At 41.7% G+C, this 15,847-nt stretch overlaps 1 protein-coding gene across 1 annotated transcript in view; it reads left to right on the top strand.

Moving 5' to 3' along the window:
- Positions 1-15,847, top strand: part of MYO10 (myosin X) — a 158,860-nt gene that overhangs the window by 33,381 nt on the left and 109,632 nt on the right. The window lies entirely within an intron of this gene.

Here is a 15,847-nt window from a genome sequence, read left to right as displayed (position 1 = left end):
GTGAGTAAAATGCTCGGGTTGTGTGAGCTGAATGTGCAATTTCTGTTTTAATAGCTCTTCCCGTTGCCTGCCCTATCAGTTGCTGTGGTGGTGCCTGACAAAGCTGAAGCCTTGCTAGCAGGTGTGAGAGCCTTGCTCCACATAGGTTGATGGTTATGTAGTGGCAGCTTCTCCAGGGCTGTATCTCTTAAAGGTAGCAGAAAGGTGGAGGGGTGGCACATGGCACTGTGGCATCTTGGTAGTGAGAGTAACTGGTTCAATGGAAGGTAGCAAGGCACACCTTCCAGAGTGAAACTGGGTCAGCTTCACCATCTCCTCTTGCAAGAGGACTGTGAAGGAATGGGACTATTACTCCCATCTTGTTGCTTTTTTCTTTTGTTATTTCTATTTTTTGGGGGGTGGAGGGTTGCTTGTTTGCGTGCTTTTCTTTTTGCTTCCTGGCTGTTAAGCACTCCTAGCTCCTGCTGGCTTGCAGGGATGGAGATGGGTTCCAGCATCTCCTTGGGTTACCTCAGCTCTTGCTGGCGTGTCTGTCTGCCAGCTGGTGAGGGAAGCTGGTGTGGAGCTTCTCCTCTGTTGTGTGGGGTTGGTTTATTTGTTTGGTTTGTTTAGGGGTTTTATACTGTTACTTTTTAAGCCCCAGAGTAAGGCAGAACTAGCCCTGTTAGTTGCTGACAGCTTGGAAGTGTTCTGCTTTTTCATGCACTTCTTAGTTATCTATTTATTCTATACTCCATTAGGCCACAGTTTATCCAGACCTAGCTTCCTGCAGCTTCCCTGAAGAAATTTCAGCTTTGAATTGAGTCAGATATAAACAGTAACGCTGAGACAGTTGTCAACCTCCGGAGAACACTCCCTTTGACTTTTGGAGGATGTTTGTTCCCTCAGTTTTGCTTCCTTTTCTTAGTTATTTACACTAGCTACGTACAGCTTCAGGTAGTGAATGAGGCTGAGAAGAGCATGGTCGATTGGAAAACGTGCTGACTGTTCTTGCCTGAGAGGGTTGTTAGACTCTGTCCCAGCCTGCCCAGGGAGGTGATGGAGTCCCCATCCCTGGAAATATTTAAAAGTCATGTAGCTGAGGTGCTGAGGGACTCAGTTCACTGATGGGATTGGCAGTGTGAGGTTAGTGGTTGGACTCAATAATCTTTAAAGGTCTTTTCCAAGCAAAATGATTCTCTGATTCTATGCACCTAATCAAAGTGCACCATTGTTATTCTTCATCTCTGCATCTTCAGCTTCTACTAGACTTTGCTGTATGCTAAAGGGTTGCTGGTTGTAGGGAATCCTACCCAATGCCAGTACACTAGCAAGAATTTGCTGTAACCTCTTAATATTTTAATAGTGACATATCATGTATTTAATCCCTTCTTGATAGTCACATGATGTAATTGTTCCTTGAGTGTTCTTGCACTGCCTGAACGTTTCAGTTAAGCAGTCCATTAGTTCATTATCATTAAAGATTGCAGCACTACCTTTTACTGTTGTGAGCTTACAAAGTACACAAGCAAATGTTGAGCTTTATAAGCTCTCTCCCTGCATGAGATAGGTATAAAACCAGATATTCCTTGCAGCCTGTCAAATCAGCTGATACATGTATGATACAATAAAAAAGGGAATTTCAGGTTGTAGGTTTGGGTTTCCCTGAGCAAATCGATACAAAACAGTCTGAACTTTTAACTGAAAATGGAAAAGTTTGACACTGTACAGGGGTAGATGAAAGCCTCATTCAGTACAGGGAGAGGAAGAGTACATCAGGGCTGTGTTTCACCACCCCAGCCCATGATAAAGGAGTGGGAGATGAAAGGTCTAACATTCCTCTCAGCACAAGTTCATGGCATTGACCTGCATCTGTCTCTGGAGTGCCTCTCAAAAGCCTTCTGCAGTCTGTCCTTAAAAACAACAGGTCTGCAATGACTTGAGAAGCTGCAAAGAGCAGAGAGTGTGTATTGTAAATATTCTTCTCTTCATAAGCACCTCTCAGATATTTTCCAGAAGAGGAGATTCTGTAATCATTTGCTAGTTGGTGGGAGTGTGGGTGGGTTGGTTGGTTTTTTTTGTTCCATTAGTGTGCATAGAGCTAGTGAAGGACTCTGTGCCTGGTGTTTTGGAAACACCATGTCTCTGAATATAAAGCATGTCAGTGCAGTCTATGAATACTTAGGCTCTTTCTTCATGTGCATAGACATACATATATAAAAATGTATATAAAAAAAGATGACGTTACAGTTAACTTTTTTTCATGCTCAAAGGTATTTTTGCTACCTCTCTTTTTTAGAGTTAAAATGATTTCTTCCTTAAGAGTTTCATTTCCAGTAAAGCAGACGTTTCCTCATGGTCATATTCTATAAATTTTTAATGAAGTTATGTGAGCTTATAAAGTACACAAGCACATGTTTAAATAAAACAAAAGCTCTGCTGTCACTGTATGCTTTGTTGGAAATGACATCAGTAGAGTATTGGTGGTTTTGTTGAGGAAAATAAAACCTCTTTTCAGTTTCACTCCTTTTCTGAATGTGAACTTTATTTCAGATCAAATACAGGACCTGCTTCTGCAGTGGGTTACACTAGATGATCTCTAAAGGTCTCTTCCAACCCCTACCATTCTATGATTCTAACCTCCCCTTGCATGAAGGAGGGCTGCATTGTGCTGTTGTCTTGTGCACACATTTGAAATTGTCCCCAGTGAAAGCACAGATAGCAAATAGAAAAAGTTTGGTGGCAGGAGTGAATTCTTTCAGTAGAGCTGTCTTTTGTTGCATGGCATTAATTTCAAAAGCATATTTCTTGTCTCCTACTTAGGACCCTCTATTCCATTGGGACATCCAAATAAATGTAAAAATGATGCCAATAAATGTATAGTCAGCACTCCTCCTTCACCCTTCCTTTTTTTAATGTAGGTTGGTAGTTTGTGTAAGGAGCTCAGTGTTTAAGCCTTTGAGCATTGGGGACTTTGAGAACAGCATCTAAAAGCACACATTTTTAATAATGCCTATTCCCTTGCAAGGGAAAGTAAAACATAACGTGTATGTGTAGGGGAAAAAAACTGCTTTGAAGAAACTCATCCAGGGAGAAATAAAAAGGTCAAATCAGCCTGCAAACTGTCTCGAGTCTGACAGCGAAATTTACAGATCCTTAATTGCATACCTACTTAGTTGACTGAGAGGAACTTTTAAATCAAATACATTATAAATAGAAGCATCTGAGTGATAATATCCCAAGAATCTAGGCTCTTTAAAAACAGATGTCACATTTCACCAGTAAAGACTTTGTCAGTTAACCCAGCTTTCTGTGAACTTTCTTTACAAAGAGTCCTTCCTGACTTGGTGTTGTGTCAGCAAACTGAGTGCTGCTCAGTATCCTTAGCTTTCAAATCAGAGGCACCTGTAAATGGTTTGATCAGCAACAAAAGTATTTTTTCCTGTGTGTTTAACTTAATGTGGCTCTTCTGGGGCATTTCTGCATCTAAGGAACTGGAAGGCTACAGATGTTCCTTGTTAAACACAGCTCAAGTCTGTTTTTTCATGGAGGATTTTACCTTTTATATTTTTTTTCCTTCTGGTTTGAAGGCTGGGGAGAGTTCCTCATTGTGACCTTATTCAGAAAAGTCAGACCTGGGTTTTGTTTGAGAGCTGGGGTTTGTTTTTATCGCTTGGTTTTGGTGGGTTTCTCTTGTTTGATTTGGGAGTTGCCAGTAGGATTATGTTGAAGTTACCATGCACTTATACCAGGAGAGTTCACATTTTCCTCATTTTTGCTTTAAAAAGAAAGAAAAATCAGAAACCCCAATGCTGCAGGCAATGGTTAAGCACTTCTCATAAGGACTCTTTTCTTTGCCTTCTGTCCTTTCTCACCCTTGCTCAGGACTCTCTTGTGCTAGCCTTCACTGTGAGGAGCCCTTTTAAACAAGAGTCTTCCGTTCATATTCACAGGGCATGAATAACACCACTGAAGTTACTTGGCTTAAATTACTGAAGTCAGTAGGACTGTTTATCAGTAAATGCTGTGTTTGGCTGCAATGGTTCATAGGATCCAGCACTGGAGAAGTAAATCCTTCTGGACAAGGGTTTTCTTAGTTACCGTTGAAAAGCATCGTACTTGCTTCAAGCTCTTCCATGTGAAGATTCGACAATATTTCAACACAGTGTTTTTTTGGACATTGCCCTCAATTCAATGTCTGTTACCCTTAAAATACACCCTTACAAGGGAGCATTTTGAAGAAGCCTCCTTTATGTGCTCCCTTGTATATAGAACCTCTTAAGAAAATAAACGAATGTATACAGTGGGCTTTGGTCTTGGCTGCACATAGAGTTAAATGAATCTGTGTCTTTCTGAAAGCTGTGTTTATGAAGACTTTGATGCTCTTTAATATAACAATACTTGTGAAGAGTACTGACTGCTGACTCCGGCTGTTGGGTAGCTCGTGTGTGTTTCAAGCAGCAGATACCTTGCCTTTAGGACTCAGGGTCAATGCCAAATTCAGCAGCTTTACACCAGGAAATTGAATTCCATCTGTCTAAACACTGTAAAGTACATTTTACTCTGCAGTTAGTTACATTTGGCTTACTTTTAATAATTCCCCCAACTATTTCTAGTATACTTTAAAAAGCTTGGTGCTGTGTCTGTGTCCACGTTGGCTTCTTGGGGTTTTGGGATCTTTTTTATTGCTGTTGGTGTTTTTAAGTGAAATGCATGGGAATTCTGAGTTTGGGGGATGGAACTGGGAAGGCCAGAAGTCAGCTGGAGTGCCTTTTAGCACTCAAGGATTTATCTTCTGTGGGGAAGTGTTTACATCTTTATGTGGGATGTCAAAGTTCAGGGACTCTGGCTGCAAGCATCTGTTGATGTGCCTGTAAACACAGCTCTTGACAGATGCGGGGTGGGTGCTGGAAGCAGCTGTGGGAAGCCTGGGGCTGTTCCCCCTGTCCCTGGAGCTGCCTGGCTTGGGGAGGTGACGTCTGGTACCCCAGTCCATGGAGCAATGCCTGGAATGAATTGCAGGGAGCTCTGTGCCCCGCTTGCCCATGCTTTCTCCATCCCATGCTCTTTAGTAAGAGATGGCAGCAAACCAAGTGAGGCTGCAGAGGCCACATGTGTCCCACAAGCCTATTGGGCTGTGTCGTCCTGTCCCTCCTGTGAAGCATTTAGTGGAGTGGAACTACAATACCAAAATCCTCTCCACGCCTAGTAATGATTTCATACAGCCATACAACCTCACAGCAAATGTTTGTGGGTTTTTTCCTCCATTGACAGGACCAAAGGTAATAGACATATGCCGAAATACAAAAAGTTCCACTTGAACACAAGGAAAAACTTCGTTGCTGTTCAGGTGAGGGAGCCCTGGCACAGGCTGCCTGGGAAGGGTGTGGAGTCTTCTCTGGAGATTTTCAAACCCACCTGGACACGTTCCTCTGTGTGTCCTGATCAAGAAGAACCTGCTTTAGCAGAGGAGTTAGTATGGATGAGCTCCAGAGATCTCTTCCAGCCCCCACCATTTCGTGGTTCTATGATTCTAATGGAACTGCTGCTTCAGAACCCCAGACATTACAAGTTCAATGTTTGATAACAGGTTTAAGTGGAAACACTTGTAAATTGAACAAGTTTGGGGTTTTTTTAATGTGCCATATTTTTTAAGTACTTGCTAATTGGGAAAAAATCTTCAGTTTGAGGGTCTAAAATTCTCCAAAATATTAATTGCTATGGCATAGAAACGTTAAAAATACATTTCATGTTGCTAAAGGAAGCAGTATCTGTAGCAGGAAACTTGTTTCCCTGATTCAGGAGCTAATTCAGCTTGCCTTTTTTATCTGCTTTATATCAAGAGCTGTATTTTTGCATGACTGCTGTTCTCTGAATATTTGTTAAAGGGTAATAGGGAAAACCTGGGGGTTTTGTGTGTTTTTCCTTGAGCTACTGTGTATTACATAAAAACTACAAAGCAGATTATGAAGTACTTCTTGGATACATTGCATGTGTGATGTCCTTTTTTCCTGTCACCTTTCTGCCAAAAGAACTATCGGTTTGATTAATTTCAGGAAGGGGAAAGTTTTAATCCTGGAGTGGGATATTTTTAAAGAAAGGTTGAGTTATATGAAAAGAAAAAACCAACCCAAAACAACAACCACCAAAACCAAGCCCCACCCACCCAAAAAAACAAAACCCAAGCAAACAGAACCCCAACCCAAAAAGAAAACAAAAATACCAAAATAAACAAGCAAAAAACCCACCTCATAACTCCTCCACTGCCAAAGTTGACTGTATTATCTCTGCAAAATGAACTTTTTGGCTAAAAATGCACGGCCACTTTTTGTCAGAAGTCAGGGAGCATGCAAGTGAGCAGCCTGGAGATTTCTAATGCACAAATGATGGGGGCAGGAGGGCTGAGGAATGGCCATAAATAACTCCTTTAATGTTGGCTTTTCAAGGGTTTTGTTCTGTTGCCTAAACATAATGGTTGTGTTTGCTTTAGCTTTGCTGAAATTAATTTGTTTGGCATTGGTGTGGCTGTTGTTAAGTGTTTCACTTAGAATATAAATTAAATCTGTATGAACAGAAGCGTTTATCTGTGAGCAGAGAGTTGCTTTATGCTTTTTATAAGACTTGACTGAAAGCAGTTGGCATCTGAGATGCTGACAAAGAGGTACTTACTATGTCTGCTCTTGGTTTGCTGTGGCCATGTAATGGCTTGTGGCTACGTAAACAGTTGAGATGTCAGTCTTCTCTCCCGCTTTCTGCAAGGAAAATCCAAACCATCTGTGCTTTTTGGGTGCTTTTATTATGCCTGTACTAAAGTTAGCAAAACTGCTTTTGTTTTAAGCTTAAAGCAGATGTACACAGGCTGCCATAGTAATTTCTTTTCTGAGGGAACTCAGTTCAGCTGTTCACAAGACATGAGAAGGAACTCAGACTACATTGTATCAAAAAACGATGATGACAATGGGTCTTGCTTCCTCATGAGCAGGCTTGTCATTTCAGTTATTCACTGATGCCAAAATTCCCTTGGATGTGGAGCTGGTCTTATTGTTCAGTGTTGTTGTTGGTTTTAGGAACACTGGGTTTAGGTTAAGTGCAGTTGTGCATCAGGATACTTTGCTCTGCAGCAGGGTTTGCTCTGGTGAGATTTTGTAATTTGCAGTGCAGATAAACAGTGGATGGACACTGAGGCTTTTACTTGGAGAAGACACCCATCAACTTGTGTATAGACTTATCCCCATTAAGAACTGAGCAAAACCCAAGTAGTATAGAATGACTTAATTGTTTTTGTTGTTATAGGCTAATTTATTTTTATAAAGTCAAATCACTGGGTAGTTCTGGACGAGTTTTTACACAATGGGGGCTTGTGTGAAAACACTAGTATGTGTACAAGCAAGCATTAAAAAAATGTGTTGAGTCCTGAGTAGAAGCTACCCTGTCTCTCCCTGCTAACCAGCCACCAAGGAGCTCATGACCGTCAGAGCCACATCCATCCTGCTCCCACCCTTCTCCTCCATCAGGAACAGAAGGCTGTGAGAAATCTTTTAACATTACTATTTCAAGTCAAGTGAGTAGCTTAAAAAGAATGTGGCCATCTGATAAGTGCTGTTGGGGGTGCTGGTGGTCCCAGCCCATGTGCCAGCTATGGTGTGGCAAAGTGGGGGCGGTTAATACGAAGTAAGGTAGTCAGTGTCTGCCTGTAGATCGTCTGGCGAGGACTGTAGTGCCTTTGACTGCCTGGTGCCAGTTCTGTAGATGGAAAAAACTGCCCTCTGTGGTCACTCAAGTAATTCTTGAGGTGTACCTGAGAAATATAGAAACAAAGGTGAATCCTCCACATGTTTCACTGCTCAAGTTGACTGTAAACAAATGAGGTGTGTGCAGTCAGATTGGAGTTTTGATGCCAGATCGTTTTCATGGCTTGATGTCTGAAATAGTGTCCATTTGAAAAATACAGTGCTTTTTGCAGAACTTCAGGTTCTGTTAGCAGGGAACACGGGAGCTTCCTGGAAGGATAAAATGTGTCATTGCACCTTCAGGAACCGCGTGATGTTTGCATTCTTGAACATTTCAAAGCAACTTGTTTGGAAGCATTAAGCTTTCTCATGAGAACGCTAGAGGAACAAGATTTCCCCTACAGCATTTCTGCAGTGTGATAATAAAGTCTTTCAATATTAGTTGCAAAAAAACCCACTTTTAAGTGCTCTTTCATAGTGGTGCTTTTATGTGTGCTAAATCAGGGGAAGAAAATGTTAGTGTAGGTCATGTGCCTCTTCCTCATCCAGCAGGCTTTATTTTGTAAAACAAGACAGGTCCTGTTTACCACACACATGATGGAGCTGAGACAAAATTGAAGGAGATATATCTATCCAAGCCAACTTAACTAAGGAAAGTCTTAAAGTGTACATGGAGAAAACCCACTGTGTTGTGAAGTCAAACCCTGGAGAGTTAGGAAATACTGCAGAGCCTCTTTTGCCTCGTAGGAAAAGCAGCCACTGTCCCTCTGCAGTTGGGGGTTTTGGCACACATGGGAGATGAGAGTGACCTGTACGAGGGGAAACAGCATCAGTTGGCTCTGAACAGCTTCTGGAGATTGTAGTTAGAGATGTATGAGGGTGGAAATTATGAGTGCTTCTTCAAAGCACCTTAATAAGTAGTCTTTCTTTTCGTGGTTTGTTTGGTTGATTTTTATTTCCTTTTAATTTTTTTGATGCTACCTATGTGCCCTTTGCCTTCCATGCATGGGCTCCTGCAATTTTTACTTGTTTGGTCTCTCCAAACTTCTACTTCACTTTCCAGAATGTGTCGCTGCTTATTCAGCCTTGCAGCCTGACTCCTGTTTCCGTTGGCTTTTCTTCTCAACATGAGTGCACATATACATGTGCTGGAGTGCACCCAGGCAGGGCACAAGGGGGGCTTGTATCTCACTGGGACTGGGAGAATGGGGTCTCCTGGGGTGGGTGAGGACAGGGCCTGACAACTGGGGTCCATCATATCCACTGCCAGGAGGAGGGCAGCTAGGGGCACTGTGGCAGCACCCCCTGGCATTAAACACCTTCCTGCAAAGCTAGCAAGCCTCATCAGAGCACAAAACCTCCTCAGGCATCCTTCAGTTTGTTTTGGGGCACATGGGTCAGATGGGTTTCTCATTCTCTGTTTACATGCTTTGGCCTGGGTTAGCACAGGTAGAGAGCTGCAGGTGGGAGCACGAGGAGGTCTCACGTGGTAGCAGCAAGAGCATGCCAAGGGCAGGTGGACTTTCCTGAGGTGTTCAACTGCTAAGTGTCTGAGGCTCTACTGAACAGTCATCGTGGGATTTTTCTCCAGTAATTTGGAACTTTGTTGAACTGATGACTTTTACAGGAAAAATAAAATCTCACCTCATGAAAACAATTTGTTTCTTTTATAAGTTCAACTTACCTCTCCAAAGAACAGTCTGATAGAGTTGTCACGTAACAAATCATCAGATTTATTGTAGGCCCAAATGAGACAAAAGTCCTGTTTTGCTTATGGAATTACCAAAAAAAGCTAATTTGAAAATATATGTTTTATTAGTAAGATGTGTACATTCCATTGAATGCTTTGTTTGAAGATTTCCAGGGTAGCAGAACTATAAGTTACTGAGAACAGGTTTGGAAAAGGAAGCAATCTTAATACCTAGAAGTACCACAAGCCTGAAATGGAAATGATTTCTCTATTGAAAGTGCATTTTTTCACTAGCATCAGCAAGGTGGACCAGTTTTTAGCAGGGGTGTTGGACTAGATGATCTCTAGAGGTCCCTCCCAACCACTACCATTCTGTGATTCTGTGTAATTAGAAGTAAAAAACAAAATCCATTCCATTATAAATGCTGCTCACAGGCAGGCATTTAATATATATTGAAATCTGATGGCCAAATTTTGTTGGCTTTATCTGTGCATCGTTATTGGCTTAAATGCAATTACAAAGGGTTTCTGTCACCGCCAAATTTGCCCAGGATATGTAAAATTCTGACAAGGATACGTCAAGGTCTGTTAGGCATTTGAAATACGTTAATGTTTTTCACGTGTCCTCAGTGGGGAGGAAGGGGGAGCAGTATTTCTGCATCATCAGGAAAGCAACAGAAGCGTGACAAAGTCCAACATACAGGTGTGTACTTTTAAGGAGAATGTGACCATGAACAAACCCCTTGATATGGGCAGGGACTACATCCAGCAAAGCCTCGTGTAGAAGGTGAAGGGGAGACCAAGACATAGAAGTCTGCTAGGGGTCCACATTTTCTTAAGCATCACCCTTGGTTTTCTTCTGGGCATTTTTAAAAATGCTTGACTTATATTCCAGATATATGATGATATTAACAGATCAGACCAGATAATGCTGGGCATTTTCCATTACTTAGAATCAGTTGGTGATATCTGTTAATCCCCAGCATGCCCACAGTGTATCGAGTGCATTTGTTCAAATGCTTTCAGAAACAAGCACAGCTGTTGTGATGCAATACAATATCTTAATACCTCAACTAAGGTGACATGGCCATTCTGGAAAAAGTATTAAATCATTTGCATGCTATGTGAAAGTTGAAGTGGGGAAATGTGTGTGTAGGTGCTCACACAGATGTATTCGTGTTCTCCTTCTTCAAAACACTGGACTTGTGTGTTTCCTCTGCATCACACACAGGCCCATTTCTGTTCTACATCTGTTATCCTAGATGGCTGCATCCTACAGAAATTTGTCAAATGAAGGCTGGTGTTTTCAGTTTTAATGTCACACCGATGCTAGATTAAAACAAAGTCCCAGGCCTTGGCTAAAGAAAACAGGGTTAGGTGGAGCAGGGTTCACCTTGAGGTATTGATAAGCTCTGCAGACACACTTTGAGAAGTCCTTGAACATTGCTACTTAAGTCAGTGCTGTTTGAATATGAAATCCTTAAACCTGTCTCTCCACAAGCTGAACAAAATGTTTACTGTACCTGATGTCCTTAGAGCAGATTAGCTTGAAGTAGACAGAGATTCAGACACCACAAAGATTTGGAGTTGTTGAAGCTGCTCTTGAGTCCTGCATTTTTTGCATGACTTTTAACCTGTGCACAAGGTGATGTAGTTACTGGTTTCAGTGTGGATGTTATGTAAATACTAAGGAGCTTATCAGATATGGTTCAGGGTTGCCGTTACAAGCAATGCTTCCTCCTACTTATGTGTGGAAATGGAAGAAATGGCTGATTAGAAATGGCCAACTGATTAGTGCACTAGGGGCAAACATCACTACATTGACATCTGTAAAACAAGCTCATTTGTGAAGTGATATCAGTGGAAGACAGTAGCCATTTCTCTTTTCTTTACGTTTCTGAATGGGTGGATTTATTGTTATAATGGAAGATGAAATTAACTTAGAAGGAAACTTTTGCCTGGAGCTGGTAGTAGGCATGAGTTAGAGCCAGACTTTACCATCTGAAAGTGAATCCAGACAACCTCATTCCTCTACATGGCACAGATTTTAAATCCATTTTTAATTTGCATTTGGACTTACATGTCACTGATCTAAATACTGTAGTAGAAGTATCAGTCTGAAAACAGCGTCCTGTTACCTCCGTAGGAGCTCAGGTATGGAGAAGTGTAAAGTAACAGGTCCTGCATCTGTACCAGGACACAACTGAAGCAGCTGAGTTACTGAGTGGTCCTTCTCATCTCAATCTTTGCATGAACTTTTCTTCTTGAGAGGCATAAGGGGCAATCAAGCTTAAGTTGCAGAAGGAGAATAACTTGCCTTCTGTGCTTCCAGGCTAGCTTCTCAGTCTGAAATACACTTGTCTTTTGAAAGAGTTTGTGAGATGTTGGAAAAGCAGGGAAAAAAAAAAATCTGGATCCTAGCTTAGTAGTTTCATCTACTCCCATAATTAAGTTATGAACACTTGTAGCTGTGTTGAATCTCTGTTTTGTTTGAAGGTAATTTAGTTTCTAGTCTGGCAGGAACTGTCTCCTTAGTGTCAGTTGCTTTCCTTACTTCTCTTAGCACAATGCCTGCTTTCTGGAGGCTGGTGCATTATTTCTGTCTAGCAAACACCCCCAATATGCTGATGTAGTTCTTGAATTGCACAGCTCCCAGCACACGCATCTGTACAGTGAGTAACAGTTCTTTACAGTACACGTGTAAATATTTACATCTGTTTCCCTCCCACTTGGTAAAGTACTCCCATTTTTTTTATAGTACAAAGTGCTTTGTATATAGGAAAAAACCCACGTTGTTTAGTTCTTTTAGTTTTATTTTGAGGGGGTGTTATATTTATTTAACAAAAGGCCAGACTAGATGCAGCATGCATTTTGCAAGGAAGTCCTGCTTTTGTCCAGTTTCACAGCTAAGCCTCATTTTTGATGAGGTGATAGACTTTAGCAAAGTCAGGTGGTGAATTGGTGGTTAAATAGAACCTTGAGTCCCACTGGCTCCAGCACTTTGCTTAATAGTTTGAGCATATGACTTTGTCTTTTCAAAATACTACAGCAAATAAACCAAACTGATCCCCAACCCCACAGTTTATTTTGGTAAGCAAATTTTGTAGGGGCTGGCATGCTTATTTAAAATGAGATTGGTTGGCACTGATAGGCTCAGACTTATCCTTGCAGCAGGAAGGAATTCTGGAAATAATTATGGTGAATCTTTTTTTCTGAAAAGATTTGGGTTCTTAAAAAGTCAGTATTTAATACAGATAAATACAGAAACAATGAAAATAAATACAGCTAAACATGTGCATCAGCTACAGTTGCTTTATGGATGGCAGGTTCTGGCTGTTGCCTGCAGGCAAGGGCACTGAAGGGTGCATAGTGACTGAGGTAGAAATGAGTTGATAAAACACTATCTACCATATTCCAGTTGTGAAACTTAAGAGATGATCTGTTGGAAAAATTAGCAGTCTAGCCATCAAAATTTGTTCAGTGTCTGTATTAGCACAGGCTTACCAACAGCAAAGCATCTAGAAACATTGTCCTGACACGCCTGCTGAGTTCATTCACCTGGAGTAGTGTGACTTCCATGATCTGTCAACACTGCTTCCTGCTTCTTTCCACATTTTCCTTTGTGCTGCTTCACCTGAATTCACACCTTGCTTCTCCTATCTGAATGTGCAGGGTCTCGGGAATATAATCTGGGAGGCTTAGTAAGAAAGTTATTTTTTTACTGCTTGTTTTCCCTTTCTCAGCAAACCATATTTTGAACAGTCATATCCCTTCATTTCATTTTCTCATAAAACGTGCTGCTGCTAACTTCAGATATTAAAAATTTCTTTTGTTATGCAGCAAATGTGGTGTCCTTGCAGCACTTCTTTCTGAATTTCTCTTTTGAGCCCTCTACATAGATATGCAAATGGATTCATTCATTTCACTTCTTTTGTGATATGTGAAGTTTGGCCTTGATTTGAATTCCTCTGATCAGTTGCATCTATGAGCAGAAGTTGCAGCATGTCAGAAAAGTAAGGTGTGCTCTATCTGTCAGATGCAAGGCAAAAATAAAACCTCTAGCTTAGATGCATTTAACAGTAAATTAATAGAGATCTTATCAGTTGTTAGAGTTGCATGGTGCTGAGCTGAAAACTTGGTGTGTGGTAGGAAATCAAGCCAATACTTGCTCCATCCTTTAAAAGGAGCAAGCACAGCAAGAGGCCAGGATAATGAGTTGGGTATAAAGAGAGCAACGGGTTTTACTGTTAGACATAGCTTTGAGAGCTCATTATTGAACAACAGGTTCATGAAGAGGCTTGGAAGAAAAGCCAGCTCTTATTGTGTTGTAGAAATGGAGCTTCAACTTTGTTTTAGAAGATCTTGACTCTGATACAAGTGTTTTGAACTACATGGTGGTGGTAAGTGTCTGAGTTTCATGGAAAACTTTGTTTCTGGGGAAAGAAATTTAGTATTAAAAGGTCTGTAGTGTAGCTTTTCTTACTGTAAGTAGTCAGAAATAAGACTATAATCATGGGAGTGTAAGCATGTTTTTTAAATAGAAAATGCTAACAAATATACTCCATGATAAGTTGAAAGGAACTTTTCAGCTTTTGGTAAATTTAGCAACTGTATGTGCAGCAATAGCTGGGGCAGTACCTGTGCTGTGTTTCCACTTGTGTGTGTTTGGTTTTGTCAGACAATCCCATTGCCTTCCCTGCAGGCTGTGGATCTTAGCTTGGGGTTGGTGAGGTTGAGCGTCCAGCCAGGGTAAAGATTGTGTGCCCAGTGTGAGTAATGCTTGTTGAGTGTGGCTGGTGGAATCTGCACTCCTGATGGCCTCTTCCCACTGGAGATAAACACTTGCTGGTTGCACATCAGAACACACTCCTTTGCCCTACGATCTAGCAGCAGTTGTGTGGAGTGCTTGCTTGAACTTGTCTCAGCAGTGCTATCTCCTGCCATCTTTAGCCAGAAATGGCAATGACTTACAAACATTTCAAACTCCCTCATGTCTCAGGAGCCTGTCCCGTGCCTTGTTTGCATGGCAGGTTGCTGTGTGAATGCCTCAACAGCATGAACTGTGAGTTCTCCATTCCTTGGGGTCCTTCTGTTTGAAGCACCTGCCTGGAGTGCTCCAGGGGAATATCTCTCTGATGTTTCGAAACATTTTTCACATCACCTCATCAATGAGGCTTTGCATCCTAACTCACGTTTTGTACTGTTGTTTGGAAATGAGCCCAAATCCCATAGATAAATATACATCTGTGTTCTTGGTCCTTTGTGAAGGGTCTTCTTGCTTGAATGAAATATATCTCTCTCTGCTATATCGCAGCTGCTGCCAAATGCAAGTACCTCTTTTGGAGGGATGTTGTGCAGAATAACTGCTGAACACCAGAGGCATGTCTGAAGAAGGCTGTAAGCCAAATTTTCAGCTACAGTGATACAAACTCTGACACTAGTGTTTCATTTTGATTCAACACTTCCCCCTCTCCCCTTTTCTTCCCAGCACTTTTATCTTTCACTTTCTGGCATTTAGTTTGTGCAAAGTCATGATAAAAAAAAATCAGTTTGGGCACTAATACCACTGTAACTTTGGCTGATGGAACAGAGTGGTTTAACTGCAGTGGTGTGATTGTTTTGATAGAAGGACATGCTTGCAGTTGAATGCTGAACCTTGTGGAGGAAAAGCTGTTCTCAGTTCCTGTGCAACTCTGTAGAAAAGTCCTGTCAGGTCCAAGCACACCAGCCTGCCAGCATGGTTTGAGTCTCAGCTGTACATGGAATAGGGTCAAGTGATGTCAGTAAAAGTTGAAACAACTTTGTTGGAAAGAGTTTGACTTTAGTTGCTGACACTGTAGTAAAGTGAAAGACCTCTGGACTGCTGGAGCCCACAGCACTGGGGGGGAACAGTCTTTGAGTTTTATTACTTTTTTATGTGTTTTAATTGGATTAAACTGTTTCCCAAGGGTTCTGGAAAAAGGTTTTGGCAGATGGGCTAGCACATCTTGGATGAGGGGACAGCCTGCTGCAACTTGAAACACGTAACCCCAGTAGCCCTGTGAGCAACAGAAAATTCACCGGGAAAGTGATGTCTGTGTAATGGTGCTGAGCCATCTGCTAGGAAAACTTCCCATATTCGTGATTCACAGGGCTGCATCAGCAAGATCTAGTGCAGACCTGTCTTAGCAGGAAAAGCCTCTGATGTCAAGAAGTGAATTTCTTTGGAGACCAGTGCTTGCTTACGCTCTGTCAGCAACTCAGCCTACCTGAGTGCTGGAGTGACCTTGCTCTGAGCTGCAGCAGTCAGAAGGGATCAAAACATGTGCTTTTCAATGTTATTATCTGACTTTATCCGATTGAAAGGTTGTACACTGGGCATGTGCTTTCATTGACTTGTCCTCTCTAGAACTGTATCCTAGTCTAGCAGTAAACCTTTCCCTCATCAACAGATTACAGGCTTCCTGTG

The sequence above is a fragment of the Colius striatus genome, chromosome 4 (genome assembly GCF_028858725.1).
Source record: "Colius striatus isolate bColStr4 chromosome 4, bColStr4.1.hap1, whole genome shotgun sequence".
NCBI classification, from domain to species: domain Eukaryota; kingdom Metazoa; phylum Chordata; class Aves; order Coliiformes; family Coliidae; genus Colius; species Colius striatus.
The sequence above is the reverse complement of the archived record's forward strand: the minus strand, read 5'-3'. Positions and strand labels throughout refer to the sequence as shown.